Raw genomic sequence first — 25,168 nt, 5'->3', positions numbered from 1 at the left:
CTTCTTGACCCAAAGTGGACATTTCTGCCTGGGCATGGCTGTCCAAATAGGAAATCCTTTCTCTTAAAAGAGATGTTTATTCAGAGTATAAATGATGATTATTCATCATTATTGTGCTAATGATCTTGATCTTATTACCTATACATAAAACTCACATACAGATCTTTCACCAATCTAGCATATTCCAGATATGATATGATAGGAGTTCCCATCTATTTTCCAATCATCAGATTATTTCAGTGGCATAAATTTAGTCAAGGTAGGGCTGAAGAATGCCTCGGAGCCCATGGGCCAAGGGTTCCACCTGCACATTGAATTTTTTTGAAGAGCTAAAACTCCTTGTGGTCTGTGGCAGGGCTGATTCATACTTATAGAAAAAATTAGGCATAGGGCGTGGAGAGTGAGGATGGTAGAAGTGCAAGTCAGTGTGTTGGCTTGAGTGGCTGCTAGATTGCAAAGCATTACAGAAAAGCTCTCTTAGCTGCCATCTAGAGGTTATCCAGATTTTTGTAATGAAAATGAAAACTGCTGAAATTGCTCTGCCCTGAGACAATATGCCAATAATAGTTTGTGAGAGGAATTCTCAAGTATCAAAGTTGGATTGGTCTTTTAGAGATAGCCACTGTTACTTTAACTGCTTAGTACATTGGGGAGGTCCATTTGAAAGATTTGCCTTGGGGCCCAGGATTTTATTAATGCCTTTCAGTTATCAGATGAACTTATTATTTTTAAATGTCATTTTTTAAAATAAAAATCCCTTTCTCCTCATAAATTACCTGGATTTTGCACATTGATTTAACTGTCTTATATCCACATCTGAAATCTAAATTGCTGGCATAATAGACAAAATTTTAAATTCTGATTAAATGATACTTCTTTTTACTAGTAAATTCCAAACTTGGGCATTTATAGATGAAAAATAACTCCTTTTCATATGGGACTTAAAAGGGAAAATAAAATGGAAGCATTCCTTGCTGAGTTTGAAGGAGGCAATCATTTTGCACATAGTTTTTCAGCATAGGCCTAACAATTCCTTCTTGACTTTTGTTCCAAAGAGTAATTTTAAACTTTTCAATGGAAAACTAATATGATGTTTTTATTATAGTCACTGACCAACAAAATTGGACAGTTGACAGCATAAATAAAATTTAAAAAGTATGGAAAGCCATGACATAGAAAAGAAAGAGGGATATTATCTGGAAATAACAATAAATGATTTAGAATCTGAAACATTTCTAAGATGTCAACAGAAGTGAATAAGACACTTGCTGCAGTGCAATAAATACAGATAGCAGGATATTAAAAGTCTAAAAAAAAATAAAGTGATAAAAGTATTTTATGAAATTCTAGAATTCTACCTATTGACTATGATTCTATTAAGTCAATGCATGGGGATATGAGTTTGTGTATATTTAAGTGTGTATAACTAAATATTATATTTGGTCAATGACAAATAAGATATGACAAGAGATAACACCTAGGTGTAATGTAAGAAACACGGGAGAACAAGATACAATTGTACATTAATAAATCAGAAAAGTAAGAAATTAGTTTCCTGCTTAGAAAAATGATAGCTGAAAGAAAATACAACTTTTAGGTGATGCTGGCTTTCTAATCGTATAGCGAGGAACAAATAAGACGGCCCTGAAGACAGAAGGGATTTCTGTTGGCAGATGAAAATATAAGAGTGGAACATAACTTATTATAAAAAGGGCTCTGAAGAACCACATGGGCTACAGCAATGTATCCCAACTTTGTGCAACTTTAAAAGATGAGTGGACTTCAATGACCAGAACTATTCCAAGTCTGGCTGGGGAATTCTGGGCATTGAAGTCCACACATCTTAAAGATGCTAAGGTTGAGAATCACTGAGTTAGAATCGTAGGTTCCCCCAGTGTACAGGGACAAGTTTCAATTTGCAAAATGAATATTTCAATAATGCAGGCCATTGAGGCAGTCTGGAGAGAAACTTCTGCAGGGTGATGGGCAGGTAACATTAAGTAAATAAATAATTTGCTGGCTGGAAAGGTCTCATGTTTATATACTGCCAGCACACTGAAGAACTCGGTCAAACATCTGCTTTTGAAAGCTCCAGGGCCAGGAGGTCATTATATGAGAAAACACAACCAAACATAGGGTTGGAAGGGAACTTGGAGGTCTTCTAGCCCAATGGTCCTGCTCCAGCAGGAGACCCATTCCAGACAGAGGGATGTCCAGTCTCTTTGTGAAAACTTCAAGTGATGGAGCCACCCCTAACTTCTGGAGGTAAGCCATTCCACTGATTGTTCTCACAGTCAGAAAATGCTTTGGAGAGTCCCTTCTCTGTGATGGTCCCTCAAACACTGGAAGACTTTTATTATATTACCCCTAGTCAGTGGTGGAATTCAAATAATTAACAACTGGTTCTCTTCCCTGTTGATTTCTTCCAGCAATCAGTTCACCAAACTGCTCAGAAAGCTAACAACTGGTTCCCCCGAAGCGGTGCAAACTGGCTGAATCTTGCCACTGCCCTAGTCCTTCTCTTCATTAGGCATACCTAGTTCCCTCATATGGTTCATTCTCCAGACCCCTTATTATTTTTGTTGCTCTTCACTGCACTTTTCTAGGGTCTCAACAACATTTTTGTATTGTGATGACCAGAACTGGATGCAGTATTCCAAGTGTGATCTTCAAATTATCCTTCTATTGATGCAACCTAGGACTGCATTGCTTTTTTAGCAACCGTAACACACTGCTTGTGGTAGTCTCTAGGACACCTAGATCCCTCTCACAGTTGCTATTGTTGAGCCAAGTATACCTGTTCTTTACCTGTGCATTTGTTTTTTCTTGCCTATATAGAGGAGCTTAGTTGTCATGCCCCTGGTGAAGACTGACTCTGAGGGAGAGGAGGAACAGTCGACAGGGAGTGGAAGTGTGGCTCTTGAAGTTGTGGAGAAGGCTGGGGAAGGGCAGAGGCTGCCTGGGCAGTCAGAGGAGGATCCAGGTACCCCACTGTTTTATACGTTGTTCTATCTTACCAAGAAGTAGGCTGTGATCTACTTTGTCAAATGTCTTAGTGAAGTCCAAGTATACTATGTCCATAGCATTTTCCTTATTCACTAATTTAATCACTTTGTCAAAGAAGGCAATAAGCTTTATCTAGCATAATGTGTTTTTAACAAACCCAAGCAGGCTTCTCTAAGTTTATTTAGATTCCCAGTTTTCTAAGAAAAGGGAAAGACAAAGTGGCTCTGGATTTGGGGTTTGTTGGCTCAGGCAGAATTTCCACCTTTGATCTTGGGTTGGGGTGGCACTACCCCTAACAGACCCTGTGCATAATCTAGAGGTTTTCCTGGAGACACAACTCCTGCTTAAAGAGCAGGTGGCGGTCATGGCCAGGACAGCCTTTATGCAACTGCGGGTTGTGCACCAATTACGCCCTTTCTTGCACCAACAGTCCCAACTCACAGTCACTCATGTCCTAATCACTTCTGTCTTGATTATTGCAATGCAGTCTATGTGGGGCTGCCCTTGAAGAGCATCCGGAAGCTCCAGTTAGTGCAAAATGCAGTTGCCTGCATGGTTTTGTGTGCAGATGTATCACCTTTCCTGCAGAAGCTGCATTGGTTGCCATATTTGCTTCCAGATGCAATTCAAGGTGCTGATTGTCACCTTTAAAGCCCTTCATGGCTTGGTACCAGGTTATCTGAGGAAACATCTCTTGCCAGTGACATCTACCTGACCCATCAGAGTGGGGAGGGAGGGAATGTTGCATGTCCCATCCCCCAAGGGAGATACACCTGGTGGGACCCAGAAGAAAGGCCTTCTCCATGGTGACTCCTTCTCTCTGGAACATCCTTCCCTTAGAGATTAGAACAGCCCCCACTCTAATACTCTTCCAGAAGGCGCTGAAGACCTGATTCTGCCAGTGGGCCTGGGGAACCCCAAGCGGGATGGATCCTATTAAATGGCTTGTGGGATCTGCTGTTGCCCGGGGCGGGGGGGGGTTGGGATTGGGATTTGGGGAATAATTTTGTTATATTGTACTATATTAATTTATTTTATTCTTTTTGTTAGTTTTTCTTGTTTTAAATGTGGTTTGATATTCTGTAAGCTGCGTTAGTCACTATGAGCAAATAGGCTGCAATATAAATTAAATAAATAAATACATAAATAAAAAATAAAAAAGAATTATGACAGCCAGAGAATTACTAGAAAAGTGAAACTTAAGACAAAAATATCATCAATATATATGGGACCTAAAAGTCAAAGAAATCATTCTACTTTCTGAGTGAAGGGCTGTGTGTAGAACGTGGAGGGGTATTCTGAGTAGTAAGAATCTGGACTGTTTTATATCTGGGAGTTTTATATACATATACCTGTGAGCCATACAGCATTGGGAAGATAGATTTAGGTGTTGTGGTCTGCCAGCAGCCTGCAGAGCTGGCAGCAGAGTCGGACAGTGGAGAAGAACATGGGCCAGTCCAGGAGTCTGGTGAGGGCTCGGACAAGGGATCTGCATCAGACACAGAGATGGGGCCAGGGCCACCTGAGAGTTATGTGCTGACTCCGGAGCCTCCAGAATCTGACATCAGCGAGGCAGAGGAACAGGGGAAGCCTGTCCCCAGCTTGCACAGAGCTTCCAGAAGGCAAGAACAGTTAAGACAAAAGGGGCGACTTGGGAGTAAGGCTTGGAGATGATTGGCCCTCCCATAAGACATAAAGGAGGATCAAAGGGCCTTTGCAGGAAGCAACTTTGTTCATTCTGGTCGATTTAAAATCTGAAGCTCCGTGTTGACTTTGTGCTCCATTTGGCCTTGTACAGCTAATTGGTAATTTAATCATTGGCAGCATTTCAAGGGAGATAAAGGTGGGTGCTTATCAGCCTTAACCCAAAAGACCATGGTGGACTTCTGTTGGACTATTCATAAACTGTTTGGGACTCATTAGGACTGTGAATTCATATAATTCATAGCTGTTGAAATAAAAAAAAAGTTTTTTGGGAACAGCATTTGATTGTTACTGTCTCAGGAAGCCTTGGTCAGAACATTAGGTCTGAAAACAGTGGGTTTATTCTGATCTCTTCTAGTTTCAAAGACGTTGAGTATAAGCTTAGCATTATTATTGGCCTGATTTGAGATAAATTTAATTTGTTCCTTCCAGTTGCCCAATTGTTCGAATAGCGTATCAAGTTATTTAAAAGATAAAACTTGGTCTATAGTATTATTGCTTTTGTTCCATCAATATTTTTGACATCTCATCCCTTTGAAAAGATCATAATTTTAATTTTGAAGAAGTTTATTGTAACCAATTCTTCTCTAGAGCCCACAGAGTGAGAGAAAAAATGGCTGTGTCATTTGAATGCAGGAGCATATACAACTGCCTATTGTTAAGTAAAGGAAGATGGAAATTGACATATATATTAAAAAGAGGGGAGGCAGGATACATCCCCATTTTACTTCTATCTAGATGGAAATAATTGCAGAAAGCCGACCATTGCCCTATCTCACCTGCTTGATGGTGTTATCATGCAGCATCCTAATTAGGGAGAGTAAAATCTGATCTATAGGTGATCAAGATAGCTTCTCCCAGAACTTTTCTCTAGATATTGAATCAAATGCTGGCTTTATATCAATAAAGGCAACATACAGGGAGTGTGTCTATATATGCACATATTTCTCTGCAGAAAATGTAGGATAGCATATTTCAGCACTGATCCTGAAACTCAGGGCATTAAGTAAGGCTTTGTATAGGCTTAATCTAATTCCATCACACACTAGATTCCACCTCTACTGGATACATCACCATTCTCTCCCTCTCTTCCTCTTCTCTACTCCTTATTTTCAACTTTATTTTGTGGAACAACATACATCTTGTCTTCTGGCAATGAATTAACCAGGCCTTTAAAGGGCCTGGAGTGCCATTTAAGAAAATAAAAGAGAGGGAAATGAGAGGCCCCGGGGAAATGATAGATGCTGCTATTTTCCACTCAAGGTGAGGGAGACAATGTAGGTCAGAAAGAATGCTGTAAGCCAAAGTAACATATTCTATGGCCCTGGCCTCTGGTATGCTTACTGTTGAGTGCTTAATAAACATATGGCACTATCCCCTATTTGGACAGCCTCTATGGGCAGAAATTGTACAGTAGTAACTTCTGCAAATTAAAGCAAACAAATTAGCCACAATGTGATACCATCTGATATTTAACTCATCCAATGAATTTTGCTCATCTTGTATACATACCTCTTGTTGCTAAATGGGCAAAAGCTTCCTGTACATGAATTCTTGTTTTATAGTCTAATTTGTAAATCTGTCTGATGAAATGAATTGTTGTTAATGGGAGTCTGGAGGAATTGAAGAACAGCTTGAATATTCCCAGGATGGCTGGGAATGTTTGCACTCAGTTTTAAATTGGACATGTTGAATGGGCTGGCCTTCACTGCAATTCAACAAGCATCGTTGCCTAAATTTTCTAGGTAATCCACACAGAGGAGATATAATCTATGGATCTTGCACTGTGGCACAATCCCACAAATGGCACAGATGGTCAGAAGGGTGACATATCAATAAAAACACAAAGGCACAGAAAACTGACCATAGCAAAAAGAGAGACTTGCCATTCTGTGACTGTACCACTGCTTGTACAGTAAATCTTCTCCATTAGTTGTGACACAAAATCAGAACACGTTAAGTACTTGCTTGCATTTGTGACATAATACAATTCAACTCCATGGAAGAGCATATATATATATTTTGCTCTCGTATCCTCCACCTCCCAACTTTGCTTTTCTCACATCTCTAAATACAAGTAGGAAAGAGTTTAGTTAAAATATTCAAAAGAGAGATGTCACTTGTCCACTTCATACCTGGGAAATCTATTTACTAATAAAACTCTGCTTGTCATGACCTCTAACTGGGTGAAATAATGCACCATAGGGTAACAATTTTGAAACAAGATACCTTAAATGGGATAACTTACAGAATGTGTCCAAAAACCAGAACCCAGGATTCCCAGAAGTATGAAATTTGGATAAGTACTGGCTTCTTTGGTGCTACTAATTATTGGTGTGCTACAAGACTGCTGCTGTGGTCATATGATTTTATTTTCAACATTCTGTGATAGTTTCCCAGCCAATCTCACAATCCTTCATTCTCTCCCCCAATCAGCAGCAATCATTTACCGACGCAGAGGGGATAAAAGGAAAATTTCTGATGCTGCCTGCCAGATTCTCACAAGGAAACTCAATGGGGAAACCAGCAGGAAGTCAAAAGTGGCTCCTGCTCTCACTGCTTTTTACCCACTTTTGGTCATTCTATTTCTAGAATGTTTAGGTAAGCAAATATCTCTGAAACAATAACTCAGTGAGGCATAGGTTATCTAGTGCTTTCTAAAGATACTGGCTCATCACTAGCAGAACTCTCTGCAGCCACATCACAGATAACCAATATGCTTCAGGCACACTTGCTGGCAGCTGCATTCAGTGATACATTCCTACTTCACCTGTGCAAGCCTGAAGTTCCCCAGTCAAAAGCCTCTTCATCTCTCTAAGCTTTGATATGTAAAAAGGTTTGCGCCCCTTATAGTTCTCTTTTCAATAGTGCCTTAATTGCCAACAGCTGTGAAAGACACTTGCTATTTCTGAGCCCACACACAAAGAGTGGGAAAACCTACTGTCTACCTTTTTCCCCTTTAATGTATAAAGGGAAGTAACACTGTCAAAATCACCTTTCTTCAAATAGCCCAATGAAGATACCCATCTTTATTTCTGAATGTATTAGTTCAAGATGCTAGTTCTGCTTTCTGTGTTAGTTTCTATGAAATATACAGCTTTCTCTGAATCAAGAATGCTTTGCAAGAAACAGACGCGAGAAAAATATGTTTGACTTTGTTGTTTATATCCTGCCTATCCTCTAGGAGTTCAAGGTAGTATAGAGATTGCCCTCCTCTATTTCTCCCCACAATGACGACTCTGTGGAATAGGTTGGACCAGGGGTGGGATCCAACAGGGTTAACTACTGGCTCGTTGATTTACGAGGTTTGGTGATTTACAATGTGCTTCCCCCGCACACTGCGCTGCACACCTGTAAATCGTCATCAGCCTGGTGCCTGGACAGCTGAGCAGCGCTGCGTGCTGAGAAGCAGCCTTTGAAAAAGTACTTTTTTCCTGCTTTTTTAACCACAGCTGTGCCTTGCATGGCAGCTGAAGTTGAAAAAGCAGGAAATAAAGGTCAGGTAAGAGCCCGGGCAGGTGGGTGGGGAAAAACATCAGCAGACATCGAACTGGTTCTATGTCTGCTGCTCTTCAGAGCTACCGGTTCTACAGAGGTGGACAGAACTGCTAGAAACCCACCCCTGGGTTGGACTGAATGAGAACAGCAAGCTCAAAATCACTTAGTGAGCATCCATGGCTAAGGCCAAACTATAAAATGGATAAAAATCTTTTGTGATCAGTCCACTGATGTTTTAATAGTCCCAAATAGAAACTTAATTAATATATGAAGAAAGGGTACAAGACCATAACTTGCCAATGCTGAGCCAACAGCAAAGTAGTTCCAGGGAAAAGGGAGAGAGGAAAGAAAACCTCAACTATTTAAAAACAAAAATGGTTATTTTTTTTAAAAAAATCCAGATGTTCCATGTGCTAAAAATGTGTGTGTGGGGGGCTCTATTTGCAAAGCTGGATGAGCTTCAGCAAATGCAGACTTGGAAAGAAGAGCCTTGAGGAGTCATAGATGCCTTCCCTGTATCATTAATTGTGGCACAGAGATGTACTATCTGAAGAATTCAGGTAGTGCATGGTTGGAATAGCAATAGGATTTAAGACTTATATACTGCTTCATAGTGCTTTACAGCCCCCTCTTAAGCAGTTTACAGAGTCAACATATTGTCCTCATTTAACTGACCTTGGGAGGATGGAAGGCTGAGTCAACCTTGAACCTGTGAGAATCAAACTGCTGGAAGTCAGCAGAATTAGCCTGCAATACTATATTCTAACCACTCTGTCAGTACGGTTCAACTAATCAATTGATAGAAAGTAATCAAGGAGAGAAGCAACCTAGAGCTAAGGAGAGATGTCCTGACAGGCAGAACAATTAATCAGTGGAACAACTTGCCTCCAGAAGCTGTAAATGCTCCAACACTGGAAGTTTTAAAGAAGCGATTGGACAATCATTTGCCTGCAGTCCATGACAATCTTGAGTCCTGAGACTTTTAAAAGATAATTTTTATATGAAGGGAGGAAATTATTTTATACATGAGACTTGTGATACTAACTATGTAGAATTGCAATAAATGCAACTATAAATCAGTGTGATTCAAATTTAGTTATTATCCTGACTCCATCATCCCTGGAAATCCAAGGATGGTCTTCAACCTAGTTTTGTTGCATGATTGGTGGTCTAGACTCTAGGAGAAAAAGGAATAAGCGTCCCCATGACATGGGCTCTCCTAATCACATTTATTTCTATCTGCACATACTTGACCTGCCACTTTCTAGGAATCAAGCAGCTCAGAATTAGAACCCTCTTCCTGACAATCTCTCTGAAGCAGCTTACCCAATCACCAATTGTAATCGTCAAATTTGTTTGTAAACTATAATATAAACCAGGGATGGAACTGAATCAGAGGTGGTATTCAGTAGGTTCTGACCAGTTCTGGAGAACCGGTAGCAGAAACTTTGACTAGTTTAGAGAACTGGCAAATAGCACCGCTAACTGGCCCTGTGCCCATCTCTTCTCTGCCTCCCGAGTCCCAGACGATTGGCTGGGTCTTCTTTTGTTGCCCTGTACAGGAGAACGGAGCTGGAAAGCAGGTTCGTGGGGTGGGGAGGGAATGGGATTTTGTAGTAACTTTCCCCCAGGATAGGGTGGGAATGGAGATTTTACAGTATCCTTCCCCTTCCACACCCACCAAGCCACACCCACAGAACTGGTAGTAAAAAAAAAATTGAATCCCACCACTAAGCTGAATCTAATGGTTGTGGCTGCTGATCTGTTGGGGCAAGACAAAACTGATATATTTATACCATGTAGAATAGAATAGAATAGAATAGAATAGAATAGAAGAGAAGAGAAGAGAAGAGAAGAGAAGAGAAGAGAAGAGAAGAGAAGAGAAGAGAAGAGAAGAGAATTCTTTATTGGCCGAGTGTGATTGGACACACAAGGGATTTGTCTTTGTTGCATATGCTCTCAGTATATATAAGAAAAATATATATATGTGCAATTTAATAAACCTCCAACAATTATACAAGTTCTAGAGCTGTTTAAGAGGGTATTTTTCTGGATCTCTTCTGAACCTTTAATTCTTGACTCTCGGGACTTCTGGAGGTTGAGTAATCAGGGGATATGCTAGAGGCAATGTGTCTTAATATAAAATGTTGGCTGAGCTAAGCTAATACTTTGGATTGAAAAAAAATATTTTCACTTTGGTTCAATGAATTTCGTTTCCTGTATTGTATCAGAAACAGGGAAAAAATAGCTCAGATCTGTGAGGTGTATTCCCAGTTCCTTGAAAGGGCACAAGGATGAAAAAGATTTCCAATTTCAGCACTATTAGTGATTCTATCACCTGCTTCTCTGATCTGAGCAACTCACAGTTCCTTGAATCTTTTTATCTATTGATAGAGACATTCTTTATCTCTTTGTCAGAAAGTGCTCCCATTTTGCCATGCCAGAATTCAAAGTTTTCCCAAAGAGAAAACTCAAAACACTTTGGGAAAGTTGAGAAGAAGGTAGACTCGATTATTTTCTTAGGCACAAAGCCTGATTTAGATAAATCCATGAAAGGCAGGGCAAGGAAAACAATTCCTATTAAACATGATCACTAAAGAATCCCCCATATTCAAAGACACAACATCTATTAACTGGCAGAAGCTAGATGCAAACAACACAGCATAACTATACATGGCAGGGTTCCCAATTTGGATATTTCCAAAGATTTGTACAGCAGCACCAATGACCAGCAATGGCAGTCCAAAATTCAGTTTGTGGATGCTTGCCTTATAACTCATAAGGTATTGATGGATTCTGGATAAATTTTGATCAATGTGAACCTTGATCCAATTGAGACAAACTGTTTTTTTTAGAGATCTCAGTCTGATACTTCCTAGGAATCAGCTCACTATTTTTATAGCCCATCAAGGCACCACAGCTATTTAATTGGGATGTGTTGAAGATAAAGTCACGTCTTTGCATCTTGGGATCATAGAGCAAACAGCAACAGAGAGAGACTGAGAGAAAGTCTTCCCAAACTATCCTTTTCTCTGTTTCTCACCTACTCAAATAATTTTGGTGCTTAAGAGACAATTCACTTCCTGCCAACCCCCCTCTCATCAAAATATGATTTAAGCAGAAGACTTTTCTCTTCTTGTGTATTTCTTAATAAATCATATATAATGAATGTCTGCCAGTTAATGATACCTAGGCTAAGCCTATACATTTTGGCTAAGCCAACTATACTATGAGCATTGTCTTTCTAATGAAACATTCTACCATTTAATTATTCAATATTCCTCCTACACTTCACTAAATTCAGTAGCATATCTTCTCACAAGACTCCTGTTGAATTCAAATATCAAACTGGATGAGGAGGGCTGTAGCACATACCCAGAGGGACTAAGCAATATTACTCTTAAATATAAGGGAGAAGGGAAGGAGATCTCAGAGCAAATAATGCTTACTCTAGAGCACACGGAAGAAGGATAATGGTTATTTCAAAATTTACTTGCAACCATATTAAGATCCCTGAAATCTCATTAAGCAAACAAACAGTAGGCAATATGCTTTATTTACACAGGATTAATTACTTTTAGCTCATAACAAAAATGAATAAATGTAGCTGCACCGCAAATTAAAATTATTTATTGTTACAGCCAAAAATAAGAACCTTCGTTGGCTTACATACTGTTAGATAAGCAAGCACCAGAGATGTCCTAAATTACTTATTTTAGAAACAAAAGCCAGAGAAGGTATTAAAGCAACCATGTACAGTGAGACAGCATAAATTTCCCTTGTATATTTTATACAGCAAAAAAGGTGTTGATTCAGATCTTTCTATACCTATTTAAAGAGAGAACTGAAAATGACCTTGATTCAAGTTGTTGGTAACTCGCCAGGCAAAGTAGACAATATGGAGCTGGATGGATGATAGGGCTATATAAATCTTATCCCAAATCACATAACTCTTGTCTTTTGGCTGAATCACATATTACTTCAGATTCCAAGCCAAGCAATAATCATTTCCCTTTTATATACCATGAGCCAACATGCAAAGCCACTTCATAAATTTAATTTTTATTGATTAGACTATAACAATTTTCTGTATAATTTAAAAGTGATGCATCAACATTATCAAAACTAAAGGTGCATCTTGTCAGTATTTCAATGACAGACCACAATGAAACCCCTTCAGATGCTGCCATCAATGGATTGAAAATAGGATATACATAAACTAAATGTCATGTATGAGTGTGGCACATACATATTTGCTTGGCAATTCCCACTTAAACATTCACTTGGACAAAGTCCTTAGTTTGTCTCTATGTGCCATTCTGTAGCACTTTGGCTATAACTCTGTGGTAATCTCATGAAATGTATTTTTCTGTGAATATTACTATAATTTTTCTTTTTCTTTTCTTTTGTGGATAGGAAGGCCAATTTGAGAGGGAGATGGCTGTTTATTTTTCTCTGACAGCATCTGAAATTGCAGTGCTAACTTTGGGACATTGGATGCCAAATGGCATAGCTGCCAACAAATGACACTTAAAAAGAAGCAAGCCAGGACACCAAAAGAAGAAATTTTATCCCAAAGAAACCTTCTGAAATTTTCCGAGAAACATTCAACAAAATGGTAAATCTAAATTGGACATGCAACCAAATTCTAGATATTGTCTATTTGTACTGTTGTACAACCGAAGTCCATTTAAATGATAAACAGTGCAAGCTCATCCCTGTTTTTGCCAGCAACTGTTAGCACCTGGACAGCAGACTGACCATCAGACTGACCAGAGACTCTCATCACAGGTTTCCATATGATGCTGAGATGTATTTTATTTCCATTTAAAGTACTTCCAAATTTGTGTTTATATGCTGCCATATTCATATGTTTTTTTAAAAAATGTTTTCAGTTAAGTTTCCTGGAAATTGGAGCAATTTAAGGGTCTGTTTTCAGCTATCTGCAACCCAGAGATTTGATTGATTTCTGTAGCTGTAACTCAGCAAAAGGAATGTTATTAGCATGGCACATTCTCCTATGTACCCTGAAAAATTTGGAGGACAACGAGGAGATTATGGTTGTACGAAAGGGCTCCTTAGCAACCGATACCTATAAGTCCTTTAGGGATGAAGTCTGGGCAACCTGGATAAATCCATCTATGTAAAGTGAGCCAAGGCCCAGTTTAGCACCATAAAGATGCAGAATGTTAATTAAGGAATCTGTGATTTGCCAATGAAAGCACAGCAAGGCATCTCTCTGCCTGATCAAAGGCTTAACTTTCTGATGGGATCTTAAAGTGCAGGAGCCATGAAATTGCTTTTCATCCCCCCTCCCCACCCCCAAAACAAACAAAAAATCAGAAAGCAAGAACACACAGTACAATGAGGGAGAGGTAAAGCATGTCTTGAAGGAATACAACTGCAATGAGGACAAGGCTGAAGGAGAGGACTCACTAGAGTCAGTGAAGCTGAGAAAGAAATAATCAACGTCTTGCTTCATGAATATGTAGCGCCTTTAAGATTGTCCTTGAAAGGAACTGGGAAGGAAGCAACTAAGGTAGCAAGCTTATCTGTGCTTATTTGGAAATAAGGTCCAGGCTATGCATGAATCAAAGAAAGGAAAAACAGTCTTGTCAGATTGCCGATTATTTTGTAGCAGATTATCTTGTAGCAGAACTGGACAATTGGACAATTTTCAGACTTGTGTTTTTAATAAAGCATATAAAATTCAGAAGAATCCTGTCATAATTTGCACTCTCGCTCCTTCCTCTCTTTTATATAACAATCCAAGGCATACCTTAAAGAACCCCTAGACTTCTCAATAAAGTCTTGTCTTCAGTATATAGTGATAGAAAAGTGGCCTCTTTCTATTATTCCCATAAATGCAAACAAAACTATTCCATTTTCCAGTAGCACCAACACTACACAAAGAATTAGTTCATAATTAAACAATCAGAGAAATAATCTGTCTGTCTTTCCTATGCATCCAGTTGTATACTAATTATATTTTTAGCTGGATTGTTCTTCTAAAAGGTTTAGAATGGTGCACCTGGTTGTTTTCCTTCTGGTACAATTCATTTTCACAGTCATCTTTTCTCGGTTAGGCAAGAAAAAACTGCACAGGAAATGTTTTGTCTGTGGGGATCTGAATCATGATATACAGTATGTCTCATCAGTGTCAGTTTGGCGTAGGGGTTAAGTCATCAGGCTAGAAAACAGAACACAGAAGAAAAGGTCTACCCTAGGAACAAAGTCAGAAGGTAACCTTGGGCCAGCTTCTCTCTCTTAAGCCTAGGAAACAGGCAATGGCAAACCACTTACAAAAAATTTTGCCAAGAGAACTATAGGGACTAGTCCAGGCTGTCAGCAGAAGTCAAGACTGACTTGAAGACACCAAAAGAAAAACACCCTCAAAAATCTCATCAGCTTCGCTATGTAACAATATCTAGCTAACCTTGGCTGACCTTGAAATGCAAAACCAAGTTGGGTTACTTGGATGAGGAAAGCCACCAGAAAATTAATTACCAAGGGCTGAAGATTAGACTGAAAACAACAACAAAGTGAGTGGAAACCCTTTATGGACTTTTTGTTGAAAACAGGCAACAATGAACTTGTTTTATGATTTATGAGTTTGGTGATTAGAAAGGGTAGAATATGAAAAGAAGGGAATCACAATATAACTATATAGAGGGTAAAATATAAATGCAATGTATAACGGCTGTAAAATAAATCAGATGTTGATTTTTATATTTTTTCCCCTTTTGTTTGATTTCTATTCTCTCTTATTTCTTACTTATTTACCAGCACTTTTCTGTTTTTCTTTCTTTAAATTCACATGGATTTTACTCTGTAAAACATCTCAATAAAAATTAATTTTAAATAAAGGAAAGAAAACAATAACCACCCCAAATATTGGAAGGAAGCAGACACGAACCACTTCTATACTGCTGCCGAGAAAACTACACATACTTATCTAGGAAGTTGCCAGCTTGACTTCACCTGCCTCATCTAAGGTCAACTCTTCACTAGCTTTTGCACTTTTCCATTATTATTTTGAATGACAGATCTATTGAAGCACTGCTTTGGGACATTTCACTTGAAAACATTTTAACTTTGGAATTTGACAATTATAATCTGTTTATGAGTATGGAAGTAACTTGTACCTGCACTAAAGAAAATTGGAAATTACATTTTTTCCATTATTTTTCTGCATTCCCAATTTGTTTTTTCTTTGACTCTCCAATTTTTTCCCTTTAAAGTTTTTCTGTTTTCAATTTTATCTTATTTTGAAACTTAACATTTTGGACAGTATCCATTTTTTAAAAATTCATTCTCCCCCTCTCTCCCTCCCTCCCTCTGCCAGTTTGGGGTAATGATTAAAGCATCAGGCTAGCAATTGAGAGGATGTGAGGTCCAGTCCCACCTTAGGCACAAAGCGAGCTGGCTCACCTTGTGCCAATCACTTTTTCTCAGCCCTAAGAATGAAGCAATGGCAAACCACTTCTGAAGGACCTTGCCAAGAAAATTGCAGAGACTTATCCTTATATTCATTATAAGTCAAAAACTGACTTGAAGGGCTATTACACACATGCATATGTGCACACACACTCCAGGTAACAATGCAGTGGTGATTTCAATATCAAGTAATTTAGCTTAAGACTGAATGCTTTATTAAAATATTAGTTACTTTTGGGGGGAAAACATGAACATGTAAGCTGATAATTTGCTCCCTGGACATTTTTTGTACATTACTTTCCTTCAAATTTTTTTGAAATGGAGAATATTACCTAATGTTACTTAATGCTTTACAGCTCACTTGTCATATATTAATATTTCTGGAACCATACATATTATTCCCTTCACTCTTACGTTCAGGCTTTATTTTTGCAGTTTAACATACTTACATTTCTTAGAAAAAAGGCACTTGAATTTTAGCTCATAATTTGGCTGCTCAATAGAGCTGTTAGATTCATAAAAGGCCTATTTCTAATTATGTTCTCCATTGATATGTTAGCATCAGTTCTCAAATGAGATCAGGAAATTGCATCTATGCATAATTGCCAAATGAACATTTCAAAAATAAAATACTGCTGTAGATATTGTACCAGTTCTGAGCATTTCCACACATTTCTATTTCTTTTCCCAAATCTTCAAAAAGCAATTTAAAACTAACCCACAATTATCTTTATTTCTGCCAATTCCAAAATTCAGAAAGCACACAGAAAGCACAATGAATCAATAAATGTTCACCTCTTTTTTTCCCTTTCAGCTGGTCAAAAGAACAATATGAAGAACATAACCCAATCGGGCTCCTAATTTCCAAGCTACAGATAATTGAACAAAAGACTATCACTTCCACTCTTGGCAGGTCTCAAGAGTGAGTAAACCTAGGAAGGAACAATAATCATTTGGATTTCTGGAAAGTTCTTTTTTGTTGGTAGGGTAACATAACAAAATCTTAAAAGTTTCTTAAAACTCTTCTCTGGATAAATTTTTATCTCAGGGCTGTCAAACTCGCGTCGTCATGGCGTCATCATTTGACATATCGGGACTTTTCCCCCCTTCACTAAACTGAGCAGGGGCGAGGCCAGCACATGACGCATCCAGCCTATGGGCCACGAGTTTGACACCCTTACTATATCTAGTGTAATTTAAGTAGAGTTGTTCTAATTCCCTTCCTCATGCTTTCCCCTTCCTCTGCAATAATGAGTATCCATTTTCTATAATGGTTCATTATACTTTCTGCTCTAATGGCTTTGGTGCTTCTTCTTGGTTCAAGACTCCATCACATTTTACAATGATGAAATAAACACATAGTGCCACTCATTCATATTTTACAGCAAAGGTATTTCTATAACTTTAGAGCCGTGGTGGCACAGTGGTCAGAATGCAGTACTGCAGGATACTTTTGCTGACTGCCGACTGCCAGCAATTCGGCAGTTCGATTCTCACCGACTCAAGGTTGACTCAACCTTCCAAGGTCAATAAAATGAATACCCAAATTGTTGGGGGGGAAATGCTGACTCTGTAAACTGCTTAGAGAGGGCTGTAAAGCACTATGAAGCAGTATATAAGTCTAAGTGCTATTGCTATTGCCAGGCATTATTCAGGCTGATTTACAAATTAAATTGTAAAAAAAAAAAAAAAATCCTTCAAATTTTCCTAGCCATGTCTCCATCGTTCCTTGTGGCATTTAACACACAAACCCCCTCCATCAGTAGTGAATGAGAAATTGTAACATGTTATTCTATCAGACTCAAATAAAAATCTTCCCCTAATCTTTTGTGATTATGATAAATCAGCACTGTTCAAAGCAGCAGTAGCAAATCGATCTAGATCTTCCAAGTTGGTCAGACCATAGCAAACACATATCAGCACAGTTTTGGATTGTAACAACTGGCAGGTACCAACTTTGGCTGAAACTTGTGTGTCATACCGGTAGATTCATATTGAATAATCATTTCAGAAAACTTTTTTTTACTTACCTTGAGGCCAATAACTTAAACAGGGCATAGAGCTTCCATTGGTGGTCTTGCCTGAGGATGATTTATGATGCCACTTACTGAGATCTCCTCTTAATCTTCTCTAGCCAAACTCTGTCAAAAATGTTCTAGGCAGAAGCTGTCTTATCAAGTTCACTCAGCATGACTTAAAATGCATCTCAAACAGCATTGGGCTGTCTTGTGCCTCTTCAGGATGCTTTACTTCTCAATACCAAAAGGGTTTTCTTTAGCTTCAGTTTGTTTTCCGAACTGCCTCTGGCAGTTTTTCTGTGCACCTAAGGCAGCAGCAGATGAAGAGTGTATGTGGTTAATGATGACTGAAATAATTAAGGTTGGCTTAAAGTGATGGCTGGTATACCATCCAAGAAACAAAGCTGCCACTAGTGATGGACATCTACTTTGCCACTCCAATAGCTACCGCATTCATCTGATCAGTGAGTACACCTGAATAAAATGGTAAAATTTGAGCTGGTAAAATAGACTGTTCCTCTTCTGGTTGCTAAGAGGAGTCACATTCTTTCTCAACATAACCCATCTCCTATTGAGTAGAAAACTAACACAAACTGATGTTGCCTGATATGTTTTTTTCCCCACTTGAAATCAGGGTGGACAACCTGGACCTTCAGGAAACACAAAGTCACCAGCCACTGGGAAATGCAATTTAGCCAATTTTAAGGATTATCCTGCTTCCGCCACAATCCACCTCTAATATCTCCAGGTGACCTAATATGGCGATAAAGTTTTCTTTGCAAAATTTCCCTTCAACTTCAAACCATCCTGAGAGGTTTCTTCTTAAGGGCTTCTTAGGATGAAAATGGAAACAGGTTGCTTCTCAAAGGGTTTCACTTCCACTCTTAGCCTTAAGAGCCAGAAATAAGCTCTTTCTTTTACATCCCAGGGGTGGGATTTTGCTGGTTCAGACTGGTTCGGGCAAACCCCTTGCTTCAAACATCAGCTGTCTCCAAACCAGTTCACTGCAGCAATCATGTGGGGCCCACCTGCCCACCCCTGTGCAGTACTGATCTTTATTGCCCCAGCTGATAAGCACAGAAGAGCGGATTGCCACTCCTCAGCTGTGTTACTCCTCTGAAGTAACATAGTAGGCAAGGACTTTTGAATTGTGTTGACATGCGTTAGGCACAGGGGTGGGATTCAAAAATTTTAACAAACGGTTCTGTGGGCGTGGCTTAGGTGGTGGGTGTGGCTTGGTGCTCATGTGACTGTGTGGACCTGGCTTAGTGGTCATGTCATTGGCTAGGTGTGGCCAACTCAATATCACTCACATCAAGGCACGCATCTCCTTGCCTGGCCTCTCGTGACTGTGGGGATGCTGCAACATTTGTAAGTGTGGAAAATGGTCATAGGTCACTTTTTTCAGTGCCATTGTAACTTTGAATGGTCACTCCACACAAGCAAAGTACCACCAAAGGAGGAAAAAAAACTCCAGAGAAGTTCCTGAGACAGGAAGTCTAGTCCTGCCAAGAATGTAATAAGGGTTAATGGAGAGACAGTTTCTGTAAACAACACCAGAATGTTTCCTTCCTGCCTTCCTTACAGGATTAGGCCAGTAATTTCTTCTAACAACCGGTTCTCCAAACTGCTTAGAATGTTAACAACTGGTTCTAACGAATAGGTGCGAACTGGTAGAATCCCATCCCTGGTTAGGCGCGAACGTGCACGATAACTGAACTGGTTGTTATACCGGCAACATCCCACCCCAATATATTCTTTCATCGAGCAGAGACAGCAAGTTATGGTTCCTAAATGGTAAAAGTTACCTAATTCCTGTTCTGAAGGGAAAGGATTCAAATGTGACATTGTTACCTGGAATTTTAGGCTTCATCATTTTAGTCTGGCAATTTAGGCCTTTTTTTTCTGTTTAGGAAATTATTTTTACAATCTTACAATTGCTTGACAAAATAAATAAATAATTAAAATACCTTTGCAAAGAGGTTTTTCCCCTCATTCCCATAATACAAATCACAAGTACTTTAGGCAAAGCAAGAAGCATTTTATTAAAGGCGGGTGGGTGGGTGAAGTTTTATATATTGAATGAAACATTTGATATATGTGGTAGGTCAGAAAGCAATAAATCAAACAATAAAGGATATTGATTAGACATGAGAAAAGACATACACCTTTAAATTGTGTTGCACCTCCTCCTTTGCCATCTGGGCTTGTTTCTTTAAAGTTTAACACTTGCAACACTGAAAGACTTCAGAATTTGGCCTTAGGGTCACTGGATGAGCTAGGTTTTGCACATCAAATGAAATGGTTTTGGAAAGATTTCTCAGACTTCAAAAGGAGGCAGGGATACTCTTTAAAATGTTAATATTTCCTTAGCATGATTAAAACAGTAACAATAAAACCTGAAAGTCCAAGTAACAAATAGGCTTCGGTTAGTACCATATTATTGAAATATCACTTGTTAACTAATGATTGAGGTACAGCCTTCACGCCATTTTTCTTTTTTAAAGAAATTAAGTTTTAATAGCAAAACAGTGCTGCTCCTGGGCATCTTAGTGATTAAAACAGTGCAATCCAACCACATCACATTATTAAAATAACTGAATCATCAATCACAAAATCACAGCAGAATTTAATCACGGTTTCAAAAGATCTAGACAACTTTTTAAAAAATTGCCAGATGCTAAACAGGTTTAAGAACCAGGTGAATTGTTCTGGAAAAGCCATTTCAAAAACCAGCTAAACCTTGACTGACTGGCTCAGTAGCAGAAATGGCAGCAGCTATAAAAGTATAGGTATTCACTGACACTCATGATGCCATTCCCCTCTCCAAAATCACAATAAATGCTAAACTGACCCCTTTCTGTTTCATTTTACTGTCAACATTCACTTCCTCATCTGTCAATCCTCCCTTCAATGTGCCACTCTACTAAATTCACACTTCTTCCCATTCCTTTTCAAATAATCCCCCAGCATGCTTCCATACCCAAGTGCACATTTCAAGTTAACATCCTTCTGACACTTGTAATTTCCTGTGATCCTGTGTAAGATAGCAAAGGTGTCAAGCCAGAGGCTCTACCATTGATTTGGCTCTTTCACCTGCTTACTAGCCTCCCAAAGAAGGTGGCTTGTAATCAACTTTCTGATGCACTTCCATGACACCACTAAAAATGCCCAGAGGGTTTTACTGAAGTTACATTCCAGTAGAAATCAGTTTGCTGTATTCAAGCACAGTGAATTAACACTGTAAGTATAGCCTAGACTCAAAACATAATTTTCTCTTTCTCTCAAAGGAGTTTTCCCCTCCTTTAAAACCTGTATTTAGAGCAAGAAATGTACTAGATTTGTTTAACATTGCAGCTAAAATGGGATTTGATGGAAGGAGATGCCTTCTGCAAAACTAGTTCTGGCCACCCTTCAAGAATATCTTTTGTTAATATGTACCATTCCAAAAGACAGTGGGTTTTATATAGCATGGATTTTTAGTTGCACAATGGACATCTGAAGAAACATGACCAGCAGAAATGGAACCTGCGAATCTCATTGGGGCCCACAATATTATTACACTATCAAAATAAGCAGGAAGGATTTCAAATTTAAATCTAAAACATGATTGTAAGTTGCCTAAAGTTACTGTCAGGGCTCTGACTAACGAACTCAAGCAAATCAGAACCCTGGGACTTGGCAAATCAGAACCCTGAGACTTGGCTGCTTCTCCAAGGTCTTCTTTTAATGAGTACATCATATTGGCACAGCTTCAATGAAAAGCCAAACCTAAAGAGAGAGAGATGGCTGCAGTCAGGTTCAGTTCAATGTTGACAACTACCTTGAGGTAAGAGGGGTGGCCAATACATTTTCCAAATAAATAAAATTTAAAAGTTTGAAATCTCTTGAGACTTCCAAATCTGGAAAAATTCTGATGAACAAATATGAGTTCTCAGAGATTTAAGTAAAATGTCAGAATTCTGTGAATGTTTTAAATGTTGGTATTCTTTATTTTATTTATTTTGTCAAGCGATTATAACAGATACAAGTATAAACATAGTTATGAATACATGAAATGGATACATATAAGAAAAATAAAAAGAAACAATAAGACAGGGATGGTAGGCACATTGGTGCACTTATGCACACCCCCTACAGACCTCTTAGGAAAGGGGTGAGGTCAATAGTAGACAGTCTAAGGTTAAAGTTTTTGGGGTTTGGGGAAGAAACTACAGAGTCAGATAGAGTATTCCAGACATTGACCACTCTGTTGCTGAAGTTGTATTTCCTCCAATCAAGCTTGGTGTGGTTTACCTTGAGTTTGTATCTATTGTGTGCTCTTGTATTGTTATGGTTCTTGTATAATATATTGGGGCAAATCATCAAAATCTTACAAGATATGATGATTTCATAACATTGAAATTATTATTATTTTTTAAAAAGGAGTTGTATTGAGTGTTAATGCTTGAACTTCTGACATTGTCTTGGTTTCTCAGTCTGAGAATAACTTGTTAAGTCTGATGAGCCTTTTCATCTCCATTTCATTAGTACATGACATACCTACCCATCTCCATGATTTCCTCTCATGCTACACAACTTGATGACCTTGTCTGGATATTGTTTGCTTACCTCCAGACTGCTACCAATTTTAAATTCAGCTGACATTTAAACTGAAGCCTTAGACTTTTCCACATGAATGAATAATTTTATCAGCATATGTAAATTGTGAATTCAGATTGGGATGAGTGGATATTTCTAGCTGTCTATGAAAAATATCTTTCGATCTTTGCAGAAATCACTTGTAAATCACAGTCATTATTTGCTAGTAATAACCAGTTTGGTGTTACTGCCAAGGGTTACTTGAGGAATAGAGCCATATATGCAAAAGTGACATGTATGGTTTCACGAAGACCTATTCTCCAAAATATTTCTCCTTGACTTATTTTAATAGCCCATTTGGAGAAAATGCCAAATCAGGAGGTAGTTGGAGAATATTTAGCCGTGTGATAGAATTCAAATAATTTTGCAGCCAGACTTTATTTACCTCTAAAATATGTAAAAACATTATCCCTGCTAACAAAAGTATCTTCAAAGTTTTTAAGAAAGCTTGAGAGTCACTTGCATCTACACATACTTCAGCCTTAGCATTGGGCATAGAGAGCCCATGTTTATCTGCTTTGTTATCTAAGTCTGGTTTTGAATCTTGCCTATAAAGGACTTTTCAAAATGAAAAGTGACAGCCTTCTTCTGCTTCTTATCTATCATAGCCCAGAAACTTTGCTGGACTTTCCTTTTGACTAAATTGGATACTTCCGCCATCCTATTAGGGAACTGCACAAATATTCCTCTTCACATCCTTGTGAAGAAGTTTCAGTGTAATCCTTGAGTCATATACTTCTCTGCTATTGTCTCTATAGGCAATCCCAGAAAACTTTAATTTACCTTACACTAAAAAAAATCCCAGCAGAGACCACAACTTCTACTTGTCAATTCTCCTGTCTGACCAGTTTGAACATATCCCTTTAGCTTTAGGTTATTATTACCATTGGCAATTATCTCTTAGGAGGAGGCTGTAACCTGATAAACTTCTGGTCTTGCCTTTAAAATGAGGGGATAAGGATCTTTTTTTAGAAAAATAAAATTTTGCTTTATTTTATGTGATCTGGCCATCATTAGCAGCTTCTCTGTATTCCTGTGATGGAAATTCCTTCCCAAATAATAGAAATTTTTAGTTTGTTGTTTGTAAACAACAAACTAAAAGATTCAAGGTCCATTCCACCCCTGATAGGACCTAATGGTAAAGACTGCAACAACAACACCATTAAAGCCAACATCTTTAACACATTCTTCGGCTCAGTATTTGTAAACAGCAATGGATCATGCCCAGTATTTCCTAGCCGAACCACAGATAACTACAATATCAATTTTACAGAAGACAATGTTGAAAAAGCACTACGCAATCTAAAACCATCTCTATCTATTGGACCGGACAGAATATGTACCTACTTCTTAAAAAAGCTATCCACTGCCATAGCCAAACCTCTGAGAAGCATAATCTTTGAAACATCTTTCAGGACCAACTCCTTGCCAAAACTATGGTCACAAGCCGCGGTCATCCCCATCTTCAAAAAGGAAGACCCCAGACAACTTAAAAATTACAGACCAATCTCCTTATGCTGCATCACCTGTAAAGTCATGGAATCAATTATTAACCAAACCATCATCCTCCACTTAGAGACAAACAACCTACTCTCCAATAAACAATTTGGTTTCAGAAAAAAACTATCCTGTAATCTGCAACTCTTACACTGCAAAAACATATGGGCAACACAACTCGATCAGGGCAAAGCAATAGACACAATCTACATAGACTTCTGTAAAGCCTTTGATTCAGTGGTACACGACAAACTACTCCTAAAAATAAAATCTATGGTATCTCTGGAAAACTGCATAACTGGATAGAAGCATTCCTGTCAAACAGACAAGAAATGGTCAAAATTGGAAGTGTCCTATCGAATTCTGTACCTGTCAATAGTGGTGTTCCCCAAGGCAGTGTTCTAGGACCAACTCTCTTCATACTCTACATAAATGACCTCTGTGATCATATTAAGAGCAACTGCGTTCTTTTCGCTGATGATGTAAAGCTGTTCAATACCACAGACAATACTGCTATCCTTCAAAAAGATCTTGACTATGTATCAGAATGGTCAAACAAATGGCAACTTCAAATCTCAACAAATAAATGCTCTGTCTTACATATTGGCAAAAAAATTAATCAGAAAATAAAATACAAGCTGAATAGTCAAGATCTTGTTATCTGATATTAGCACAGTTGAGAAAGTCCAGAAATATTTCACAAGAGAGTTCTCCACTCCTCTACTTGTTGTAGAATACCTTATGCCACCAGACTTGAAATTCTAGAACTAGAAAACCTCGAATTACGCCGTCTTCGGTCTGATCTAAGTATGGTATATAAAATCATACATTGCAATGTCCTACCTGTCAATGAATACTTCAGCTTTAACGATAACAACACAAGAGCACACAATAGATACAAACTCAAGGTTAACCGCACCAAACTTGATTTCAGGAAATACGACTTCAGTAAGAGTGGTCAATGTCTGGAATACTCTACCCGACTCTGTAGTTTCTGCCCCAAACTCCAAAAACTTTAACCTTAGACTGTCTACTACTGACCTCACCCCTTTTCTAAGAGGTCTCTAAGGGGTGTGCATAAGCGCACCAATGTGCCTACCATCCCTGTCCTATTGTTTCTTTTCTTTTTCTTATATGTACCCATTTCATGTATTCATAACTATGTATACACTTATACTTATTATCTTGTAAACAATTGACAAATAAAATTAAATAAATAAATAAATAAACAAACAAACAAATAAACAAATAAATAAATAAATGGACAACCTTCCTCTTTTACTCCAATTCTACTCAGCCCAAGTTGTTCATTTTTAGCCAAATAATTGGAGATGAATAGTTCAGTCCATAAGTATTTTCTTTCTAGA

General features: G+C 38.4%; 1 protein-coding gene and 1 long non-coding RNA gene across 2 annotated transcripts in view; one reads left to right on the top strand and one right to left on the bottom strand.

Annotated features, from left to right (window-relative positions):
* Positions 1-12,950, top strand: part of LOC148125662 (uncharacterized) — a 94,782-nt gene extending 81,832 nt beyond the window's left edge. The window contains exon 3 of the long non-coding RNA XR_015743914.1: positions 12,625-12,950. This is a non-coding gene — a long non-coding RNA (uncharacterized LOC148125662). The remainder of the gene's footprint in view (positions 1-12,624) is intronic.
* TMEM178B (transmembrane protein 178B) overlaps positions 1-25,168 on the bottom strand; it is a 323,668-nt gene that overhangs the window by 66,568 nt on the left and 231,932 nt on the right. The window lies entirely within an intron of this gene.

Source organism: Pseudonaja textilis, chromosome 5, assembly GCF_049901715.1.
Source record: "Pseudonaja textilis isolate UNSWEBS1 chromosome 5, rPseTex1.2, whole genome shotgun sequence".
Lineage (NCBI taxonomy): Eukaryota > Metazoa > Chordata > Lepidosauria > Squamata > Elapidae > Pseudonaja > Pseudonaja textilis.
This window is presented reverse-complemented; position numbering and strand designations above follow the sequence as displayed.